This window comes from Pseudophryne corroboree, chromosome 10 (genome assembly GCF_028390025.1).
Source record: "Pseudophryne corroboree isolate aPseCor3 chromosome 10, aPseCor3.hap2, whole genome shotgun sequence".
Classification (NCBI taxonomy): Eukaryota; Metazoa; Chordata; class Amphibia; order Anura; family Myobatrachidae; genus Pseudophryne; species Pseudophryne corroboree.
The window spans coordinates 156,982,746-157,007,694 of NC_086453.1; the positions used below are offsets into that span (position 1 = coordinate 156,982,746).

Sequence of the window (24,949 nt, forward strand, 5' to 3'; positions counted from 1 at the left end):
ATATTAGCTCATAAATGAAATAAAGAATAAGCATCCTAGGATCATGCAAAATAGAGAAAAAACATAAAGAGGAGTACAAACCCTTGACTGATATTTACTGCTAAAAGGTGGAAGTCAATTATAGGCAATTATAGCTATCAAACTAATTTTCTTGTTGAAAAGGGGAATAATAGCATTCACATACATAACCTTTTTGCCTATTTGTCTTTTTATTCCCTCCTCTCCCCCTCCCTGATAATGACAAAAAAATGATGCTGACTGCATAAATACCCACCAAGTGCCCAGGATTTTGCATCAGGGCTGAGTAACATCAAGCTCCAGGCTCCAGCCACCACTTCTGCCACTAAATCAGAAGAAACATAAAACAAAACGAAAAATATATATTTCCCCCTTCATTAGCTAACAAGAAAATTACTTTTTAACAAAAAGGTAAGTTTTGCAACATCATATAAATGAATTATCATATACTTACTCTATTCTTTCTCTTTGAAATACGCTGTTAGTACATATTACATTGTTTTATTTTGCTCATTGCTTTGTATAGTACACTCTGTGCTGCCAGTATTGAGCTCCAGAGAACATTCAGGAATATATTCCTTCTATAGGCCCTCATTCCGAGTTGTTCGCTCGGTATTTTTCATCGCATCGCAGTGAAAATCCGCTTAGTACGCATGCGCAATGTTCGCACTGTGACTGCGCCAAGTAACTTTACTATGAAGAAAGTAATTTTACTCACGGCTTTTTCATCGCTCCGGCGATCGTAATGTGATTGACAGGAAATGGGTGTTACTGGGCGGAAACACGGCGTTTCAGGGGCGTGTGGCTGAAAACGCTACCGTTTCCGGAAAAAACGCAGGAGTGGCCGGGGAAACGGTGGGAGTGCCTGGGCGAACGCTGGGTGTGTTTGTGACGTCAACCAGGAACGACAAGCACTGAAATGATCGCACAGGCAGAGTAAGTCTGAAGCTACTCTGAAACTGCTAAGTAGTTAGTAATCGCAATATTGCGAATACATCGGTCGCAATTTTAAGAAGCTAAGATTCACTCCCAGTAGGCGGCGGCTTAGCGTGTGTAACTCTGCTAAATTCGCCTTGCGACCGATCAACTCGGAATGAGGGCCATTGTTCAAGCTGTAACATTATAGTAAATAGTGTAGTGTTTCATTCTCAGCTAACAGTGTGCTTCCATTGAGGAATACATATCTATAGTATATCTCTGCTTATCACTTAATCCACATGATGCATGGATTGTGCATATCGTATGCTTTTTGGAATTTTTACTTTGCTCTCAGTGAATCAGTGAAAGTGTACAGTATGTAGTTGGTTACACACTTTAACTGGGCAACATTATTTAACTGTGTGCTTATTGTATTTTCTAGTGGCTCTTATTTTGACTTGAGACTCAAATTTAAAAGGGTTACCGTATATTACAGGTAAACTAAATACCTAATTTAGACTAGTACATACTTGATGCCCTGCACTAGGATGCCTCATGTATACTGAGGTCATGGGACTGATTCAGTTAGGAACAAGGCAAAACAACAACAACAACAACAACAACAACAACAACAAAAGCAAACAAAAAACAATCAACTTTTTACCTAGGCAAAACCATGTTGCACTGCAGATGAAGCAGATTTATAATGTTCAAAGATATTTAGATTTGGTATTGGCATGTCCTAGCTCAAATCAAACTGCAGTATAAAAATAAGGCTGGTTACTTAATTGTATAGGTGCAGAAGACAATAAAATAAATTTACTTGAATTGGTGCAGAAGACAATAAATCTAGTCAAAAGTATAGTTTGACTAGATGTATAAATAGGTTTACTATACAATCCTTTTAAACTGGGACACTCATGAATTACACAGGTTCTGTGGCTGGCTGACTTCAAGCCTGTATTTCCCCTGGTTTTAATCACCCACAGAACCTGTGTAATCGATGAGCGTCACGGTTTAAATGGTAGTATGTTAAGCCTATGTATAAATCCTGTAAAGACTCAACTCTTGTTACAAAAAGTGTTTACCCTGCATGCCAAAAATAAATAAATTACAAAATAAATGTATTTACACCTATCCTTTGCATTGCAACATGATTTGTCCAGGCACAAAGTTACTCCTTTTTATTGCTTTTCTCCCAACTCTGAATTAGCCCCATATTAGCAACTGTCTGTTGATAATGTAATTATAAGCATGACTTATTAGGTTGCTCCAATATATTTTTTAACTTTGTAATTATGGATATTTATGTTGGATGTGTTAGGTCAGAAGAAATTGGAAAGTTCTGTATTTGTAACATTGAATGGTCACAAAACCTAAACTATAATATGGTTCAGTCATACAATTGATTTGTACATTGGCAATATATTAAAATGGTCCTGAAAAAATAACTTTACATTCTAAGTTGTGTGGGGAACATTTGATACATATGGTAGTGCAATGTATGTATAATGCCCACATGTACCCTTTGGCTTACTGTATATATTGGGCCTAATCGCAACAGCAGAATTGTTCTCTAATGGGCAAAACCATGTGCACTGCAGGTGGGCCAAATATAACATGCGCAGAGAGAGTTAGATTTGGGTGGGGTGTGTTTAAACTGAAATCGAAAATGCAGTGTAAAAATAAAGCAGCCAGTATTTACCATGCACAGAAACAAAATAACCCACCCAAATCTAAATTTCTCTGCGCATGTTATATCTGCCCCCCCTGCAATGCACATGGTTTTGCCCATTAGAGAACAATTTTGCTGCTGCAATAAGGTCTGAATTAGGCTCAATGTGTGTAAATCTGGCTGTGGTACTAGCCAGGGGATCAGTATGTGATCCCGGCGACCAGGATCCTGGCAGTCATTATACCAACGTCGGGATCATGGTCATTAGAATGCCGGCGGGGTAGGGGGGGGGGGTTGTGAGAGCAGCAAAGCCCATTGTGGGCTCGCTGTACTGCGGGCACGGTGGCCACAGGTTCTATTCTCCTTCTATGGGTGTCATGGACTCCCACAGAGGGGGAATCACCTACCTCGCCGGTATTCCAGCGGCAGTATGGTGGGCCTGGCGGGATCCCAGCAGCAGTATTGTGACAGCCGGTGTCCCATCCATCGGTATGCTGACCGCATACCCTAGCCAGTGCCTCCTGAGCCATTTACCTCAGCGAACATTCCTGGTTGCCCTGGGCAACATCTCAACTGGCTCACTTCTCTTCACTTTCACAGCATCATGAATAGTCCCCATGGACAGGATGAGTGATACGTTGTGGTGAGAATTGTGTCATCTTTGCTCCACCCACTCTTCACAGACCTGCTTTTTGAGGTGGCAGGAGCTGTTGATGTGATGTACCCGTCCCACCCTCCATAGTGATCACCTTTGGGAACTACCCTACAGTGAAAAAAATTATAGATGCCAAGTATGTTGCAAGTGGTCATAACTGGTAATAATAATGGTGATAATAATAATAATAATAATAATAATAAAAAATTTAAAGAGTCTGACTAGTTATTGCAGACTAGTTATATGCATTAACTGTAGAAATGAGCCATACTACAATGGTGTGCTATTATTCATTAACTACAGTACAATAGTTTTAGTTTATTAAAATACTGCTTTCAGTTGAACGAAAATCCTTCTTAACCACTTGCCTGGCATGGTCACATCAGATGCTACCACACCAGCAAGTGCTCTATCCGATCTGGTCACACAGGATGCGACTAGTCAAATCAGTGCCGTAACCATTTTAGCGCTGTGTGCAATAAACAGCATCGGCGACACCCACCCCCATAGTTAAAATATGCAGTGCATGTCGGAGGGGCGTGGCAAAAGTTTAGGGGTAGAGCCCCATATACACATAACTCCAGGTAGAGTACATTATACACATAATGCCAGGTAGAGCACATTATACACATAATGCCAGGTAGAGTCCATAATAGACATTACACCAGAAAGAGCACATTATACACATTACGCCAGGTAGATCACATATACACATAATGCCAGGTAGAGCACGTTATACACATTATGCCAGGCAGAGCATATTATACACATTATGCCAGGTAGACCTCCATATACATTATACATTACGCCAGATAGAGCACATTATACACATTACGCCAGGAAGAGCCCTATATACATTAAGCCAGGTAGAGTCCATTATACACATAACGCCAGGTAGAGCCTCTTATACACAATGCCAGGTAGAGCCCATAGTAGGCATTACGCCAGGAAAAGCAAATTATACACATTATGTCAGGAAGAGCCCCATATATACATAATGCAGGTAGAGCCCCTTACATCCTCCCCCTTACCTTTAAGGTGTACTGTAGTGTAATGTAGTGCACTGTAGTGTGAGTGTAGATACTTGCATTATTTACAGTGGGGCCATAAGCGCTCTATACAGGGGTGTGGGAGCGGCTGCAGCATATGTTAGCGCTCTTAACAGGGGAGCGCAAGGAGTGGGCGCAGTGACCTTCACAGGGTAGTGGGAGGAGTGGCCTCAGCACTCTAAACGGGAGTGGGAGGAGCGGCCCCAGTGGCTGTCTACACAGGGGAGCAGGAGGAGCGGCCGGAGAATCCGTCAGCGGAGTACACTGTGGCAATAGGCAGCGGGGCGGCCAATCGGGTGTACGTGGAAGGTGCGCCCACAGGCCACATGAGCTGTTGGCAAAGCACCTTCTGCCCACACCTAGTTATGGCCCTGAACAAGAATGCTAGTATTGTGTAAGTTTACATATAAAGTGAAAATAAAAAACTACTGACACTTGACTACAAATGTTGTGCTACATGATGTGACTGACACTGACATGGGGAATGATTTTATAATATAGAGAAATATACTACACCCCCCTCCACCCCTTACCCAGGACCGACGGTCGGCCACAACTACAACACACATTACTGCCTGCCCCAACCCATTCCCACCCACAATCGTTGGCTACCGCTAGCAAACATCCCCCCCTTCCCTCACACCTCATTCCCACCAACTTTCCTGGAACAATCTGCTGCTGCTGTCCCAAACTCACCCCTGTATCCCTGCCAACCATCTAATGCAGCTAGCACCTCATCCGCCTCCGCTCCGTGCACATCTCACCTACTACTCATAAATTCACTGGCGCACCACCTTCTTGTCAGCTCCTCTACCTGAAGGGAAAGTACTTATGCTTGTTGTGTATAGTCCGGTGGAAGTGTGGTAGCTGAGGGTGAGGCTGATGGTCCAGGGTAGGAGGTGCTTGCAGTAGCCGATGATCCAGGGGGTGGGGGAGCGGGGTGTAGTGCATAGTACTCTATATTATATACATATGAACCCCTTCCCCCCGAAGCATCTCACCTATTCATCAATCCACTCGGCGCACCACAACCTGCTCTTTTCATGTTGGCAGCGGCTCATCTCCCTGACACGTCACGCACAGCACACTGTGACAGTGTACTGTGAAAAGGGGAGTAGAGAGAGTGGCGTGCGGCGTGAGCTCAGTAAACAGGGTCCTAAGTGTCTGCTTACATTACTTTTTGGTAAATATGGTACTGGCACGGCTCTGTGTGTGTGCCAGCAGATGCGCCTTCAGTACAGAAGCGCACTGCCTTTCACACACCTAGTTACGGCTCTGAGTCAGATAGACGGCGTGTACAACTGCAGGTAAGGGGAACTTCCTAAAGCTGCAGCTCTCAGAGGGACCGGAAAGGTCCCTCTGTCTTCCTTCACCCTCACCCAGCGTTTGCCATGATACCGATCACTGCTGATTGGTCAGCATGGCAGAACTCCGAACTCCCCACCCCATGGCTGCAGACAATAGCAGCCACAGGGGAAGGGTAAATTAATGTGCTCCCCCCAACCTTAGCCCCTTGTGTATCTGGTGGATGTTTGGGCTATTATAATGTACAGTAAGTCGCAATATTTTGGAGGTTCACAATGTTCCAATGATGCCGTACAAAAATGAAAACTATACATTTAAAAAAAAAATAATAAAAACATGTTCCTAACCTAATATACTAATAAAAAAAATTCTGAGCAGTTTTTAGAAAAAAATGTATTAGTTAAGTGGTTAAAATAGCACATCATTCAACTAATAGACTTTAAATTTATCCCTTAGGGGGGAATTCAACTGGGCATGAGGTTTAGCGAGGTAAAAAAACCTTGCATAACAATTTTGGATTGCCACAGTTGTGTGCGCTCCTGATACCCATCGTATCTAATTAAAAAAAGTGGTCATGGGGTTTTCATGTTCGGGGCTGCTGGGAAATGTAATTCTCTCAGTCACTGCCTCCGGGTGAGGGAATACACTATGGGGGAAGCATAGACGAATTAAACCCTGTGGATGCCCCTAGGTAGTCAAAATCTTGTGGCCCACCCTCGCAAATGATCTCCTAATACGTTTTTAATATTACCAATCAACAGTCTACGATCTGGAAACTGTAATGTGAATCTGATGTCTATGGTTTATGCACTTTAAGTTGTTAATTGGTACATTACATTAATATAATATTTTCTTTATAGATCTTTAACCTAAAGTTTTTGTTTGTTTGGCTTGATTAATTTTTTTCTATCTATTGACAAAAAAATGAAGAAAGCTTTTTATATTTTTATATTCACACTCATGATGAATACGCATTGCATAGACTTAGTCATGTGCGCAAAGAGGCTGCAGTTGTTGTCGCGATGCATATGCACGTATGTACGCATCGCAGCAATGATAAGCCTGGCTATATTTGTACTCACTGCTGCGGCAAGAGATTCCCAACTCTGGATGCAGAAGACATCACTTTGGAAGATAATTACAGACTAATTAAGCTATTTGTAAACTTCCAATTGCTCAAATAGTCCTCAGGGGAGGTGCAGCCGTGGTCCCAGAGCAAGTCACAGTGATTTTTACTAAAATTAATGATTTTAGGAAAAATCAGACTTGCTCTGGAGGTACAGCTCAAAAATGAAAAGATAAAAAAAGGAGCCCAAAAATACTGTATTAATTGGAACAACTTGTATAGATGCAGCTCTAAACCAACAAAGGAGATTGCCTACCCCTTAAATTTAAAAAGAAAAAGCAAAAAGCAAATGGAAGGAGTGCGATGATACCAATTATTAACATTTATTAAATCACCATTAACATTCAATATATGAACAAAAACCACAGGCCACTGTGAAAACTGAAATATAATTGTAGCTAATTTAACGTTGTGATTACATAGTTGCTGAGGTTGAAAAAAGACAAATGTCCATCGAGTTCAACCTGTATTATAAATTTTATATTAATTAAGTGCTTTATCCTTGGATATTTCTTTCAGCTAGGAATTTATCTAATCCATTTTTAAATTTACTGATTATCCACCTTCTCTGGTAGAAAATTACTGCTCTTACTGTGAAGAACCCTTTTCTTTTTTGTGTATGAAATTTTTTTTCTTCTAACTTCAGGGGGTGTCCTCGTGTCCTATGTTGCTTTTTTAATAAACAAATCGTTTGATAAATCCTTGTATTGTCCCTTTATGTATTTATAAATATTAATAATGTTCCCTCTCAATCGCCTCTTTTCCAGTGTAAACAAATCTAACCTTCTTGAGTCTTTCCTCATAATTCAGTGCCTCTAACCCCTTAAGCAGTTTGGTGGCTCGCCTCTGAACCCTTTCAAGTACCAAGATATCTTTTTTATAGTGAGGTGCCCAGAACTGTACACAATATTCCAGGTGTGGCCACACCAGGGATTTATACAGTGGCAGGATTACACTCTCATCCCTTGTCTCCACTCCCTGTTTTATGCATGCTAGCACCTTATTTGCTTTAGTTGCTGCATTTTGACATTGTGTACTGCTACTAAGTTTATTATCGATGAGCACTCCCAAATCTTTTTAAACTACCGTTATCCCTACAGTTTCCGTATTTAGTTTATATGCTGCCCGATTGTTCTTAGTTCCAAAATGCATAACTTTACATTTGTCTATATTGAACCTCATTCTGTTTTATCCACCCAGATCTCAAGTCTAGATAAGTCATTCTGTATAGACTCAACATCCTTGTCTGAATTAATTACCCTACATAGTTTAGTATCGTCTGAAAAAATTGCCACTGTGCTTTCTAGGCCCACTCCTAGGTCATTAATGAATATGTTAAACAGCAATGGCCCGAGTACTGAACCCTGTGGTATTCCACTGAGCACTGATTCTTCGGGGATACAAATGTATCTACTGAAGAAAATAATAAAAAGATATTTATTTGCCAGTATAATTCAACCCCTAGATCAGCTTTAGTTTTATCAAGAATAAGATACAAAAATGGCCATGTTCTCAGGTTTAAACAATCATTAATATGCCAGTGTTCATAGAATTTACACATAAACCGGGAATTAAACATCCGAATTCAGGAGCATTACATTAAAAAAACTGTCTATATACTTACCATCGTAGGACGGATTTGTCTGGTGGTTTTTACATATAGGCTGCAGGACTGCAGCCCCCCAGGTAAAATCTGCCACCCAGCTCACTGTCAGTGAAGCCAGATGCAGTCTGTGAGACTGCACTGGCTTCACCATGACTGGCAGTGACTTCCTATTGGAGGTCCTACCTGCCAGTCACAGACACTACAAGCAGTCCCTTTGGGAGGTGTTTCCTCCCTCAAGGACTGCCAGACCAGAATGCAATAGGCAAAGAGCTAGCTTCCTGTTGGAAGCCATCTCCCTGCCTCATCAGCCCTAGCCAGCCTCTATGGGCTGCAGCTGATGCAGTCCATAGAAGCTGCAGTTTTGTGCATGTGCAGTACCATTGTCGCTACTGCGCCAGGTCCCGGCATCTGTGACTTGCACATAGCACAGGTGCCGTGACCTAGGCGCAGGTGACCCAGGATAGAATGTGATAAGTATATATAAAAAGGGAGAAAAACTTAGAGGTGGTGATAGCTATAATAAGATCTGTAAATGTGAGGCTTTTTGGATTTTCCAACTACATACCCTTGCTCCACATGGTTTTAATGACACAGTGGAATTAAATAACATATGACCTGTATTTTTTTAGGAAGGACTAGTATGATAGACTTTTATTATTTTTCTATTTTTCTACTCTTCTATGCACTAGAACGACTTTAGATGGCAGACACTCTTGGTTCATGGGGGCCTGCTGTCCTTGATCAGCCAGAATGGGAAACTAAGGAAATTTAAGAAATTGCTGATAAAACATATGTGGTTTTGTGAAGTTATAATTTACTTCATCTTTTGGCCAGATTGGTTGTTGTTCTAACTTAAACTGAGCACTTTAAAGAAATCCTTAGGTGTAAATGATAGCTTTTTGCGTATTTGAGGGCGGCACAGGCTGTGGATAGACCAAATAGATGAGTTTAAATATATCTAATTGTATCACCCTCATATCTGCTAACAATTTTGAAGATTCTAAATATTGTAGATTGAGTTTCGTTATACTGTATATAAAAAATCCTTTATCCAACATGTGGTCTTTTAGCATTTAGAATACAGATATTTGATAAGGCATATTTTAAATTAGGGTATATTTTACCATTCTTGCATCATTCTAAAGAAAAATTGGAAACAATGCATGTTAATATATATATATATATATATATATATATATATATATAGCAATAACCGGAACTCCACTTCATCTATCCACAAAATGCCCAGGTGCCTTCCAACAAGTTTTTCCAAACCCACGAACTTCTGTTATATAGTGGCACTCCCATCTGCCATATTCCCTTATTATCTATTTTTATTATTAAAGTATGTACAGGTTGAGTATCCCATATCCAAATATTCCGAAATATGCAATATTCCAAAATACGGACTTTTTTTTAGTGAGAGTGAGATAGTGAAACCTTTGTTTTTTTATGGCTCAATGTACACAAACTTTGTTTAATACACAAAGTTATTAAAAATATTGTATTAAATGACCTTTAGGCTGTGTGTATAAGGTGTATCTGAAACATAAATGAATTGTGTGAATGTAGACACACTTTGTATAATGCACAAAGTTATAAAAAATATTGGTTAAAATTGACTTCAGGCTGTGTGTATAAGGTGTATATGAAACATAAATGTATTCTGTGCTTAGACTTAGGTCCCATCATGATGATATCTTATTATGGTATGCAATTATTCCAAAATACGGAAAAATCTGATATCCAAAATACCTCTGGTCCCAAACATTTTGGATAAGGGATACTCAACCTGTATATCTATAGTACTCAGTTTATGTGTATCCCTTATATTAATTTCAGGGATTGTATTATGTCACAAGGTTGTCATCAATTAGCATATGTACAGTGACCCAATAATATCAATCCCAGGTCCCATTCCCAGAGATCTTCACCACCAACATATATAAAGTGTATCATTTATTTATATTGTGATATGCTTCCCTGCCACATCTTGTGGTTGATTGAGTGTGATATCATTAATGTTTTAATGATGACTACTATACTTGTGAGTCGCAGTCTTGGGATAGGTGACAAAAACTGTCATGGAATTACTAGCAAAATGTGTACAAAATAGGAATAAAGTGATGTAATTAAACCTAAGTGTGCCTCAAATCAGAGAAATAACCTCATGATCCATTAGATACCACTTTGCAATATTTATTAATTACAAAAGGTATCCAAAAGATCATGAATAACATAGACTGTGTAAATGAAGGACCAATCACTAGCCACCCAATATTATATAGTATGAAAAAAACAGTGTGTGAAAAACTAATACGTGTACTAAAAATATTATTGGACCAAACATAAAGTGATAGAGCAAACAAAGTGCAACAAAAATATATGTTGACAGTGATTATGTTATATGATGGTTCGTCATATATATGTCATCTTTATTTTTTATATTTCTCTAACGTCCTAAGTGGATGCTGGGGACTCCGTAAGGACCATGGGGATAGCGGCTCCGCAGGAGACTGGGCACATCTAAAGAAAGCTTTAGGACTATCTGGTGTGCACTGGCTCCTCCCCCTATGACCCTCCTCCAAGCCTCAGTTAGATCTCTGTGCCCGAACGAGAAGGGTGCACACTAGGGGCTCTCCTGAGCTTCTTAGTGAAAGTTTTAGTTTAGGTTTTTGATTTTCAGTGAGACCTGCTGGCAACAGGCTCACTGCATCGAGGGACTAAGGGGAGAAGAAGCGAACTCACCTGCGTGCAGAGTGGATTGGGCTTCTTAGGCTACTGGACATTAGCTCCAGAGGGACGATCACAGGCCCAGCTTGGATGGGTCCCAGAGCCGCGCCGCCGGCCCCCTTACAGAGCCAGAAGGCAGAAGAGGTCCGGAAAATCGGCGGCAGAAGACGTCCTGTCTTCAACAAGGTAGCGCACAGCACTGCAGCTGTGCGCCATTGCTCTCAGCACACTTCACACTCCGGTCACTGAGGGTGCAGGGCGCTGGGGGGGGGGCGCCCTGAGACACAATAAAAAACACCTTGGATGGCAAAAAATGCATCACATATAGCTCCTGGGCTATATGGATGCATTTAACCCCTGCCAGAATATACAGAAAAACGGGAGATAAGGCCGCCGATAAGGGGGCGGAGCCTATCTCCTCAGCACACTGGCGCCATTTTCCCTCACAGCTCCGTTGGAGGGAAGCTCCCTGGCTCTCCCCTGCAGTCACTACACTACAGAAAGGGTTAAAAAAGAGAGGGGGGCACTAATTAGGCGCAGTATTAACTATACAGCAGCTATAAGGGGAAAAACACTTATATAAGGTTATCCCTGTATATATATATAGCGCTCTGGTGTGTGCTGGCAAACTCTCCCTCTGTCTCCCCAAAGGGCTAGTGGGGTCCTGTCCTCTATCAGAGCATTCCCTGTGTGTGTGCTGTATGTCGGTACTTTTGTGTCGACATGTATGAGGAGAAAAATGATGTGGAGACGGAGCAGATTGCCTGTAATAGTGATGTCACCCCCTAGGGGGTCGACACCTGAGTGGATGAACTGTTGGAAGGAATTACGTGACAGTGTCAGCTCTGTATAAAAGACAGTGGTTGACATGAGACAGCCGGCTACTCAGCTTGTGCCTGTCCAGACGTCTCATAGGCCGTCAGGGGCTATAAAGCGCCCGTTACCTCAGATGGCAGATATAGACGCCGACACGGATACTGACTCCAGTGTCGACGGTGAAGAGACAAATGTGACTTCCAGTAGGGCCACACGTTACATGATTGAGGCAATGAAAAATGTTTTACACATTTCTGATAATACGAGTACCACCAAAAAGGGGTATTATGTTCGGTGAGGAAAAACTACCTGTAGTTTTCCTGAATCTGAGAAATTAAATGAGGTGTGTGATGATGCGTGGGTTTCCCCCGATAACAACTGATAATTTCTAAAATGTTATTGGCATTATATCCTTTCCCGCCAGAGGTTAGGGTTCGTTGGGAAACACCCCCTAGGGTGGATAAACGCTCACACGCTTGTAAGGGCTCTAACCTCTCCTGAGATGGCAGCCCTTAAGGATCCTGCTGATAGAAAGCAGGAGGGTATCCTAAAATGTATTTACACACATACTGGTGTTATACTGCGACCAGCAATCGCCTCAGCCTGGATGTGCAGTGCTGGGTCGGCGTGGTCGGATTCCCTGACTGAAAATATTGATACCCTAGATAGGGACAGTATATTTTTGCCTATAGAGCATTTGAAAGATGCATTTCTATATATGCGTGATGCACAGCGGAATATTTGCCGACTGGCATCAAGAGTAAGTGCGTTGTCCATTTCTACCAGTAGAGGGTTATAGACACGTCAGTGGTCAGGTGATGCGTATTCCAAATGGCATTTGGAAGTATTGCTTTATTAAGGGGAGGAGTTATTTGGGGTCGGTCTTTTAGACCTGGTGGCCACGGCAACAGCTGGGAAATCCACGTTTGTACCCCAGGTCGCCTCTCAACATGAGAAGACGCCGTATTATCAGGCGCAGTCTTTTCGTGGACAAGCGGGCAAAAGGTTCCTCTTTTCTGCCCCGTGACAGAGGGAGAGGAAAAAGGCTGCAGAAATCAGCCAGTTCCCAGGAACAGAAACCCTCTCCCGCCTCTGCCAAGCCCTCAGTATACGCTGGGGCTTTACAAGCAGAATCAGGCACGGTGGGGGGCCCATCTCAATGAATTTCAGCGCGCAGTGGGCTCATTCGCAAGTAGACCCCTGGATCCTTCAGGTGATATCTCAGGGGTACAAATTAGAATTCGAGACGTCTCCCCCTCGCCGTTTCCTAAAGTCGGCTTTACCGATGTCTCCTTCCGACAGGGAGACAGTTTTGGAAGCCATTCACAAGCTGTATTCCCAGCAGGTGATAATCAAGATACCCCTCCTGCAACAGGGAACGGGGTATTATTCCACACTGTGGTGGTACCGAAGCCGGACGGCTCGGTGAGACCGATTCTAAATCTAAAATCTTTGAACACTTACATACAGAGGTTCAAATTCAAGATTGAGTCACTCAGAGCAGTGATTGCGAACCTGGAAGAAGGGGACTACATGATGTCTCGGGACATCAAGAATGCTTACCTTCATGTCAAAATTTACCCTTCTCACCAAGGGTACCTCAGGTTTATGGTACAGAACTGTCACTATCAGTTCAGACGCTGCCGTATGGATGGTCCACGGCACCCCGGGTCTTTACCAAGGTAATGGCCGAAATGATGATATTCCTTCGAAGGAAGGGAATTTTAGTTATCCCTTACTTGGACAATTCCCTGATAAGGGTAAGATCCAGGGAACAGTTGGAGGTCGGTGTAGCACTATCTCAGGAAGTGTTGCGGCAGCACGATTGGATTCTCAATATTCCAAAATCGCAGCTGGTTCCGACGACTTGTCTTCTGTTCCTAGGGATGATCCTGGACACAGTCCAGAAAAAGGTGTTTCTCCCGGAGGAGAAAGCCAGGGAGTTATCCGAGCTAGTCAGGAACCTCCTAAAACCGAGCCAAGTCTCAGTGCATCAATGCACAAGGGTTCTGGGTAAAATGGTGGCTTCCTACGAAGCAATCCCATTCGGCAGATTCCATGCAAGAACTTTCCAGTGGGACCTGCTGGACAAATGGTCCGGGTCGCATCTTCAGATGCATCAGCGGATAACCCTGTCACCAAGGACAAGGGTGTCCCTCCTGTGGTGGTTGCAGAGTGCTCATCTTCTAGAGGGCCGCAGATTCGGCATTCAGGACTGGGTCCTGGTGACCACGGATGCCAGCCTGCGAGGCTGGGGAGCAGTCACACAGGGAAGGAATATCCAGGGCTTATGGTCAAGCCTGGAGAAAAAAATCACTTCACATAAATATCCTGAAGCTAAGGGACATTTACAATGCTCTAAGCTTAGCAAGACCTCTGCTTCAAGGTCAGCCGGTGTTGATCCAGTCGGACAACATCACGGCAGTCACCCACGTAAACAGACAGGGTGGCACAAGAAGCAGGAGGGCAATGGCAGAAGCTGCAAGGATTCTTCGCTGGGCGGAAAATCATGTGATAGCACTGTCGGCAGTATTCATTCCGGGAGTGGACAACTGGGAAGCAGACTTCCTCAGCACGACCTCCACCCGGGAGAGTGGGGACTTCACCCAGAAGTCTTCCACATGATTATAAACCATTGGGAAAAACTCGACAGGTATTGCGCCAGGTCCAGGGACCCTCAGGCAATAGCCGTAGATGCTCTGGTAACACAGTGGGTGTACCAGTCAGGGTATGTGTTCCCTCCTCTGCCTCTCATACCCAAGGTACTGAAATTGATAAGATGGAGAGGAGTAAGCACTATATTCGTGGCTCCGGATTGGCCAAGAAGGACTTGGTAACCGGAACTTCAAGAGATGCTCACGGAGGATCCGTGGCCTCTACCTCTAAGAAGGGACCTGCTCCAGCAAGGACCCTGTCTGTTCCAAGACTTACCGCGGCTGCGTTTGACGGCATGGCGGTTGAACGCCGGATCCTGAAGGCATTCCGGATGAAGTCATCCCTATCCTGATCAAAGCCAGGAAGGATGTAACCGCAAAAACATTATCACCGCAATTGGCGAAAATATGTTGCGTGGTGCGAGGCCAGTAAGGCCCGACGGAGGAAATTCAACTGGGTCGATTCCTACATTTCCTGCAAACAGGAGTGTCTATGGGCCTGAAATTAGGGTCCATTAAGGTTCAAATTTCGGCCCTGTCAATTTTCTTCCAAAAAGAACTAGCTTCAGTCCCTGAAGTTCAGACGTTTGTAAAAGGGGTACTGCATATACAGCCTCCTTTTGTGCCTCCAGTGGCACTTTGGGATCTCAATGTAGTTTTGGGTTCCAAAAGTCACATTGGTTTGAACCACTTAAATCTGTGGAGTTAAAATATCTCACATGGAAAGTGGTCATGCTGTTGGCCCTGGCCTGGGCCAGGCGCGTGTCAGAATTGGCGGCTTTATCCTAAAAAAGCCCTTATCTGATTTTCCATTCGGACAGGGCGGAATTGAGGACTCGTCCTAAGTTTCTCCCTAAGGTGGTTTCAGCGTTTCACCTGAACCAACCTATTTGTGGTGCCTGCGGCTACTAGGGACTTGGAGGACTCCAAGTTGCTAGACGTTGTCAGGGCCCTGAAAATATATGTTTCCAGGACGGCTGGAGTCAGGAAATCTGACTCGCTGTTTATCCAACTAGCTGGGTGCTGCTGCTTATAAGCAGACTATTGCTCGTTGGATTTGTAGTACAATTCAGCTTGCACATTCTGTGGCAGGCCTGCCACAGCCAAAAATCTGTAAATGCCCACTCCACAAGGTAGGTGGGCTCATCTTGGGCGGCTACCCGAGGGGTCTCGGCTTTACAACTTTGCCGAGCAGCTACTTGGTCAGGAGCAAATACGTTTGTAAAATTCTACAAAATTGATATCCTGGCTGAGGAGGACCTGGAGTTCTCTCATTTGGTGCTGCAGAGTCATCCGCACTCTCCCGCCCGTTTGGGAGCTTTGGTATAATCCCCATGGTCCTTACGGAGTCCCCAGCATCCACTTAGGACGTTAGAGAAAATAAGAATTTACTTACCGATAATTCTATTTCTCATAGTCCGTAGTGGATGCTGGGCGCCCATCCCAAGTGCGGATTGTCTGCAATACTGGTACATAGTAGAGATGAGCGCCTGAAATTTTTCGGGTTTTGTGTTTTGGTTTTGGGTTCGGTTCCGCGGCCGTGTTTTGGGTTCGACCGCGTTTTGGCAAAACCTCACCAAATTTTTTTTGTCGGATTCGGGTGTGTTTTGGATTCGGGTGTTTTTTTCAAAAAACACTAAAAAACAGCTTAAATCATAGAATTTGGGGGTCATTTTGATCCCAAAGTATTATTAACCTCAAAAACCATAATTTACACTCATTTTCAGTCTATTCTGAATACCTCACACCTCACAATATTATTTTTAGTCCTAAAATTTGCACCGAGGTCGCTGTGTGAGTAAGATAAGCGACCCTAGTGGCCGACACAAACACCGGGCCCATCTAGGAGTGGCACTGCAGTGTCACGCAGGATGTCCCTTCCAAAAAACCCTCCCCAAACAGCACATGACGCAAAGAAAAAAAGAGGCGCAATGAGGTAGCTGTGTGAGTAAGATTAGCGACCCTAGTGGCCGACACAAACACCGGGCCCATCTAGGAGTGGCACTGCAGTGTCACGCAGGATGTCCCTTCCAAAAAACCCTCCCCAAACAGCACATGACGCAAAGAAAAAAAGAGGCTTTTTACTGATATTTGGTGTTTTGGATTTGACATGCTCTGTACTATGACATTGGGCATCGGCCTTGGCAGACGACGTTGCTGGCATTTCATCGTCTCGGCCATGACTAGTGGCAGCAGCTTCAGCACGAGGTGGAAGTGGATCTTGATCTTTCCCTAATTTTGGAACCTCAACATTTTTGTTCTCCATATTTTAATAGGCACAACTAAAAGGCACCTCAGGTAAACAATGGAGATGGATGGATTGGATACTAGTATACAATTATGGACGGGCTGCCGAGTGCCGACACAGAGGTAGCCACAGCCGTGAACTACCGCACTGTACTGTGTCTGCTGCTAATATATAGACTGGTTGATAAAGAGATAGTATACTCGTAACTAGTATGTATGTATAAAGAAAGAAAAAAAAACCACGGTTAGGTGGTATATACAATTATGGACGGGCTGCCGAGTGCCGACACAGAGGTAGCCACAGCCGTGAACTACCGCACTGTACTGTGTCTGCTGCTAATATATAGACTGGTTGATAAAGAGATAGTATACTCGTAACTAGAGATGAGCGGGTTCGGTTTCTCTGAATCCGAACCCGCCAGAACTTCATGTTTTTTTTCACGGGTCCGAGCGACTCGGATCTTCCCGCCTTGCTCGGTTAACCCGAGCGCGCCCGAACGTCATCATGACGCTGTCGGATTCTCGCGAGGCTCGGATTCTATCGCGAGACTCGGATTCTATATAAGGAGCCGCGCGTCGCCGCCATTTTCACACGTGCATTGAGATTGATAGGGAGAGGACGTGGCTGGCGTCCTCTCCGTTTAGACACTTGATTTACTAATTTTGGGGAGCATTAGGAGTACTCAGTAGTGTACAGTGCAGAGTTTTGCTGATAGTGACCAGTGACCACCACTTTTATTTATAATCCGTTCTCTGCCTGAAAAAAGCGATACACAGCACACAGTGACTCAGTCACATACCATATCTGTGTGCACTGCTCAGGCTCAGGCCAGTGTGCTGCATCATCTATTATCTATATATATAATATTATATATCTGTCTGACTGCTCAGCTCACACAGCTTATAATTGTGGGGGAGACTGGGGAGCACTACTGCAGTGCCAGTTATAGGTTATAGCAGGAGCCAGGAGTACATAATATATTATATAGTGAGTGACCACCAGACACACAGTGCAGTTTATTTAATATATCCGTTCTCTGCCTGAAAAAAGCGATACACACAGTGACTCAGTCAGTCACATACCATATCTGTGTGCACTGCTCAGGCTCAGGCGAGTGTGCTGCATCATCTATATATATTATATATCTGTCTGACTGCTCAGCTCACTCAGCTTATAATTGTGGGGGAGACTGGGGAGCACTACTGCAGTGCCAGTTATAGGTTATAGCAGGAGCCAGGAGTACATAATATTATATTAAAATTAAACAGTGCACACTTTTGCTGCAGGAGTGCCACTGCCAGTGTGACTAGTGACCAGTGACCTGACCACCAGTATATAATATTAGTAGTATACTATCTCTTTATCAACCAGTCTATATTAGCAGCAGACACAGTACAGTGCGGTAGTTCACGGCTGTGGCTACCTCTGTGTCGGCACTCGGCAGCCCGTCCATAATTGTATATACCACCTAACCGTGGTTTTTTTTTCTTTCTTTATACATACATACTAGTTACGAGTATACTATCTCTTTATCAACCAGTCTATATATTAGCAGCAGACACAGTACAGTGCGGTAGTTCACGGCTGTGGCTACCTCTGTGTCGGCACTCGGCAGCCCGTCCATAATTGTATATACCACCTAACCGTGGTTTTTTTTTCTTTCTTTATACATACATACTAGTTACGAGTATACTATCTCTTTATCAACCAGTCTATATATTAGCAGCAGACACAGTACAGTGCGGTAGTTCACGGCTGTGGCTACCTCTGTGTCGGCACTCGGCAGCCCGTCCATAATTGTATATACCACCTAACCGTGGTTTTTTTTTCTTTCTTTATACATACATACTAGTTACGAGTATACTATCTCTTTATCAACCAGTCTATATTAGCAGCAGACACAGTACAGTGCGGTAGTTCACGGTTGTGGCTACCTCTGTGTCGGCACTCGGCAGCCCGTCCATAATTGTATATACCACCTAACCGTGTTTTTTTTTTCTTTCTTTATACATACATACTAGTTACGAGTATACTATCTCTTTATCAACCAGTCTATATATTAGCAGCAGACACAGTACAGTGCGGTAGTTCACGGCTGTGGCTACCTCTGTGTCGGCACTCGGCAGCCCGTCCATAATTGTATATACCACCTAACCGTGGGTTTTTTTTCTTTCTTTATACATACATACTAGTTACGAGTATACTATCTCTTTATCAACCAGTCTATATATTAGCAGCAGACACAGTACAGTGCGGTAGTTCACGGCTGTGGCTACCTCTGTGTCGGCACTCGGCAGCCCGTCCATAATTGTATATACCACCTAACCGTGGTTTTTTTTTCTTTCTTTATACATACATACTAGTTACGAGTATACTATCTCTTTATCAACCAGTCTATATATTAGCAGCAGACACAGTACAGTGTGGTAGTTCATGGCTGTGGCTACCTCTGTGTCGGCACTCGGCAGCCCGTCCATAATTGTATATACCACCTAACCGTGGTTTTTTTTTCTTTCTTTATACATACATACTAGTTACGAGTATACTATCTCTTTATCAACCAGTCTATATATTAGCAGCAGACACAGTACAGTGCGGTAGTTCACGGCTGTGGCTACCTCTGTGTCGGCACTCGGCAGCCCGTCCATAATTGTATATACCACCTAACCGTGGTTTTTTTTTCTTTCTTTATACATACATACTAGTTACGAGTATACTATCTCTTTATCAACCAGTCTATATATTAGCAGCAGACACAGTACAGTGCGGTAGTTCACGGCTGTGGCTACCTCTGTGTCGGCACTCGGCAGCCCGTCCATAATTGTATATACCACCTAACCGTGGGTTTTTTTTCTTTCTTTATACATACATACTAGTTACGAGTATACTATCTCTTTATCAACCAGTCTATATATTAGCAGCAGACACAGTACAGTGCGGTAGTTCACGGTTGTGGCTACCTCTGTGTCGGCACTCGGCAGCCCGTCCATAATTGTATATACCACCTAACCGTGGTTTTTTTTTCTTTCTTTATACATACATACTAGTTACGAGTATACTATCTCTTTATCAACCAGTCTATATATTAGCAGCAGACACAGTACAGTGCGGTAGTTCACGGCTGTGGCTACCTCTGTGTCGGCACTCGGCAGCCCGTCCATAATTGTATATACCACCTAACCGTGGTTTTTTTTTCTTTCTTTATACATACATACTAGTTACGAGTATACTATCTCTTTATCAACCAGTCTATATATTAGCAGCAGACACAGTACAGTGCGGTAGTTCACGGCTGTGGCTACCTCTGTGTCGGCACTCGGCAGCCCGTCCATAATTGTATATACCACCTAACCGTGGTTTTTTTTTCTTTCTTTATACATACATACTAGTTACGAGTATACTATCTCTTTATCAACCAGTCTATATATTAGCAGCAGACACAGTACAGTGCGGTAGTTCACGGCTGTGGCTACCTCTGTGTCGGCACTCGGCAGCCCGTCCATAATTGTATATACCACCTAACCGTGGTTTTTTTTTCTATCTTTATACATACATACTAGTTACGAGTATACTATCTCTTTATCAACCAGTCTATATATTAGCAGCAGACACAGTACAGTGCGGTAGTTCACGGCTGTGGCTACCTCTGTGTCGGCACTCGGCAGCCCGTCCATAATTGTATATACCACCTAACCGTGGTTTTTTTTTCTTTCTTTATACATACATACTAGTTACGAGTATACTATCTCTTTAACAACCAGTCTATATTAGCAGCAGACACAGTACAGTGCGGTAGTTCACGGCTGTGGCTACCTCTGTGTCGGCACTCGGCAGCCCGTCCATAATTGTATACTAGTATCCAATCCATCCATCTCCATTGTTTACCTGAGGTGCCTTTTAGTTGTGCCTATTAAAATATGGAGAACAAAAATGTTGAGGTTCCAAAATTAGGGAAAGATCAAGATCCACTTCCACCTCGTGCTGAAGCTGCTGCCACTAGTCATGGCCGAGACGATGAAATGCCAGCAACGTCGTCTGCCAAGGCCGATGCCCAATGGCATAGTACAGAGCATGTCAAAACCAAAACACCAAATATCAGTAAAAAAAGGACTCCAAAACCTAAAATAAAATTGTCGGAGGAGAAGCGTAAACTTGCCAATATGCCATTTACCACACGGAGTGGCAAGGAACGGCTGAGGCCCTGGCCTATGTTCATGGCTAGTGGTTCAGCTTCACATGAGGATGGAAGCACTCAGCCTCTCGCTAGAAAACTGAAAAGACTCAAGCTGGCAAAAGCACCGCAAAGAACTGTGCGTTCTTTGAAATCCCAAATCCACAAGGAGAGTCCAATTGTGTCGGTTGCGATGCCTGACCTTCCCAACACTGGACGTGAAGAGCATGCGCCTTCCACCATTTGCACGCCCCCTGCAAGTGCTGGAAGGAGCACCCGCAGTCCAGTTCCTGATAGTCAGATTGAAGATGTCAGTGTTGAAGTACACCAGGATGAGGAGGATATGGGTGTTGCTGGCGCTGGGGAGGAAATTGACCAGGAGGATTCTGATGGTGAGGTGGTTTGTTTAAGTCAGGCACCCGGGGAGACACCTGTTGTCCGTGGGAGGAATATGGCCGTTGACATGCCAGGTGAAAATACCAAAAAAATCAGCTCTTCGGTGTGGAGGTATTTGACCAGAAATGCGGACAACAGGTGTCAAGCCGTGTGTTCCCTTTGTCAAGCTGTAATAAGTAGGGGTAAGGACGTTAACCACCTCGGAACATCCTCCCTTATACGTCACCTGCAGCGCATTCATAATAAGTCAGTGACAAGTTCAAAAACTTTGGGTGACAGCGGAAGCAGTCCACTGACCAGTAAATCCCTTCCTCTTGTAACCAAGCTCACGCAAACCACCCCACCAACTCCCTCAGTGTCAATTTCCTCCTTCCCCAGGAATGCCAATAGTCCTGCAGGCCATGTCACTGGCAATTCTGACGAGTCCTCTCCTGCCTGGGATTCCTCCGATGCATCCTTGCGTGTAACGCCTACTGCTGCTGGCGCTGCTGTTGTTGCCGCTGGGAGTCGATGGTCATCCCAGAGGGGAAGTCGTAAGCCCACTTGTACTACTTCCAGTAAGTAATTGACTGTTCAACAGTCCTTTGCGAGGAAGATGAAATATCACAGCAGTCATCCTACTGCAAAGCGGATAACTGAGGCCTTGGCATCCTGGGTGGTGAGAAACGTGGTTCCGGTATCCATCATTACTGCAGAGCCAACTAGAGACTTGTTGGAGGTACTGTGTCCCCGGTACCAAATACCATCTAGGTTCCATTTCTCTAGGCAGGCGATACCGAAAATGTACACAGACCTCAGAAAAAGAGTCACCAGTGTCCTAAAAAATGCAGCTGTACCCAATGTCCACTTAACCACGGACATGTGGACAAGTGGAGCAGGGCAGGGTCAGGACTATATGACTGTGACAGCCCACTGGGTAGATGTATGGACTCCCGCCGCAAGAACAGCAGCGGCGGCACCAGTAGCAGCATCTCGCAAACGCCAACTCTTTCCTAGGCAGGCTACGCTTTGTATCACCGCTTTCCAGAATACGCACACAGCTGAAAACCTCTTACGGCAACTGAGGAAGATCATCGCGGAATGGCTTACCCCAATTGGACTCTCCTGTGGATTTGTGGCATCGGACAACGCCAGCAATATTGTGTGTGCATTAAATCTGGGCCAATTCCAGCACGTCCCATGTTTTGCACATACCTTGAATTTGGTGGTGCAGAATTTTTAAAAAAACGACAGGGGCGTGCAAGAGATGCTGTCGGTGGCCAGAAGAATTGCGGGACACTTTCGGCGTACAGGCACCACGTACAGAAAACTGGAGCACCACCAAAAACTACTGAACCTGCCCTGCCATCATCTGAAGCAAGAAGTGGTAACGAGGTGGAATTCAACCCTCTATATGCTTCAGAGGTTGGAGGAGCAGCAAAAGGCCATTCAAGCCTATACAATTGAGCACGATATAGTAGGTGGAATGCACCTGTCTCAAGTGCAGTGGAGAATGATTTCAACGTTGTGCAAGGTTCTGATGCCCTTTGAACTTGCCACACGTGAAGTCAGTTCAGACACTGCCAGCCTGAGTCAGGTCATTCCCCTCATCAGGCTTTTGCAGAAGAAGCTGGAGGCATTGAAGAAGGAGCTAAAAGGGAGCGATTCCGCTAGGCATGTGGGACTTGTGGATGCAGCCCTTAATTCGCTTAACAAGGATTCACGGGTGGTCAATCTGTTGAAATCAGAGCACTACATTTTGGCCACCGTGCTCGATCCTAGATTTAAAGCCTACCTTGGATCTCTCTTTCCGGCAGACACAGGTCTGCTGGGGTTGAAAGACCTGCTGGTGACAAAATTGTCAAGTCAAGCGGAACGCGACCTGTCAACATCTCCTCCTTCACATTCTCCCGCAACTGGGGGTGCGAGGAAAAGGCTCAGAATTCCGAGCCCACCCGCTGGCGGTGATGCAGGGCAGTCTGGAGCGACTGCTGATGCTGACATCTGGTCCGGAGTGAAGGACCTGACAACGATTACGGACATGTCGTCTACTGTCACTGCATATGATTCTCTCAACATTGATAGAATGGTGGAGGATTATATGAGTGACCGCATCCAAGTAGGCACGTCACACAGTCCGTACTTATACTGGCAGGAAAAAGAGGCAATTTGGAGGCCCTTGCACAAACTGGCTTTATTCTACCTAAGTTGCCCTCCCACAAGTGTGTACTCCGAAAGAGTGTTTAGTGCCGCCGCTCACCTTGTCAGCAATCGGCGTACGAGGTTACATCCAGAAAATGTGGAGAAGATGATGTTCATTAAAATGAATTATAATCAATTCCTCCGCGGAGACATTGACCAGCAGCAATTGCCTCCACAAAGTACACAGGGAGCTGAGATGGTGGATTCCAGTGGGGACGAATTGATAATCTGTGAGGAGGGGGATGTACACGGTGATATATCGGAGGGTGAAGATGAGGTGGACATCTTGCCTCTGTAGAGCCAGTTTGTGCAAGGAGAGATTAATTGCTTCTTTTTTGGGGGGGGGTCCAAACCAACCCGTCATATCAGTCACAGTCGTGTGGCAGACCCTGTCACTGAAATGATGGGTTGGTTAAAGTGTGCATGTCCTGTTTTGTTTATACAACATAAGGGTGGGTGGGAGGGCCCAAGGACAATTCCATCTTGCACCTCTTTTTTCTTTTCTTTTTCTTTGCATCATGTGCTGATTGGGGAGGGTTTTTTTGGAAGGGACATCCTGCGTGACACTGCAGTGCCACTCCTAGATGGGCCCGGTGTTTGTGTCGGCCACTAGGGTCGCTAATCTTACTCACACAGCTACCTCATTGCGCCTCTTTTTTTCTTTGCGTCATGTGCTGTTTGGGGAGGGTTTTTTGGAAGGGCCATCCTGCGTGACACTGCAGTGCCACTCCTAGATGGGCCCGGTGTTTGTGTCGGCCACTAGGGTCGCTAATCTTACTCACACAGCTACCTCATTGCGCCTCTTTTTTTCTTTGCGTCATGTGCTGTTTGGGGAGGGTTTTTTGGAAGGGCCATCCTGCGTGACACTGCAGTGCCACTCCTAGATGGGCCCGGTGTTTGTGTCGGCCACTAGGGTCGCTAATCTTACTCACACAGCTACCTCATTGCGCCTCTTTTTTTCTTTGCGTCATGTGCTGTTTGGGGAGGGTTTTTTGGAAGGGCCATCCTGCGTGACACTGCAGTGCCACTCCTAGATGGGCCCGGTGTTTGTGTCGGCCACTAGGGTCGCTAATCTTACTCACACAGCTACCTCATTGCGCCTCTTTTTTTCTTTGCGTCATGTGCTGTTTGGGGAGGGTTTTTTGGAAGGGACATCCTGCGTGACACTGCAGTGCCACTCCTAGATGGGCCCGGTGTTTGTGTCGGCCACTAGGGTCGCTTATCTTACTCACACAGCGACCTCGGTGCAAATTTTAGGACTAAAAATAATATTGTGAGGTGTGAGGTATTCAGAATAGACTGAAAATGAGTGTAAATTATGGTTTTTGAGGTTAATAATACTTTGGGATCAAAATGACCCCCAAATTCTATGATTTAAGCTGTTTTTTTAGTGTTTTT

At 44.4% G+C, this 24,949-nt stretch overlaps 1 protein-coding gene across 1 annotated transcript in view; it reads left to right on the top strand.

Annotated features, from left to right (window-relative positions):
• Positions 1 to 308: 308 nt before the first annotated feature.
• LOC134965112 (galanin peptides-like) overlaps positions 309 to 24,949 on the top strand; it is a 145,816-nt gene continuing 121,175 nt past the window's right edge. Inside the window, exon 1 of the mRNA XM_063941654.1 lies at positions 309 to 429. The gene's annotated coding sequence lies outside the window, so the exon portion shown is untranslated. The remainder of the gene's footprint in view (positions 430 to 24,949) is intronic.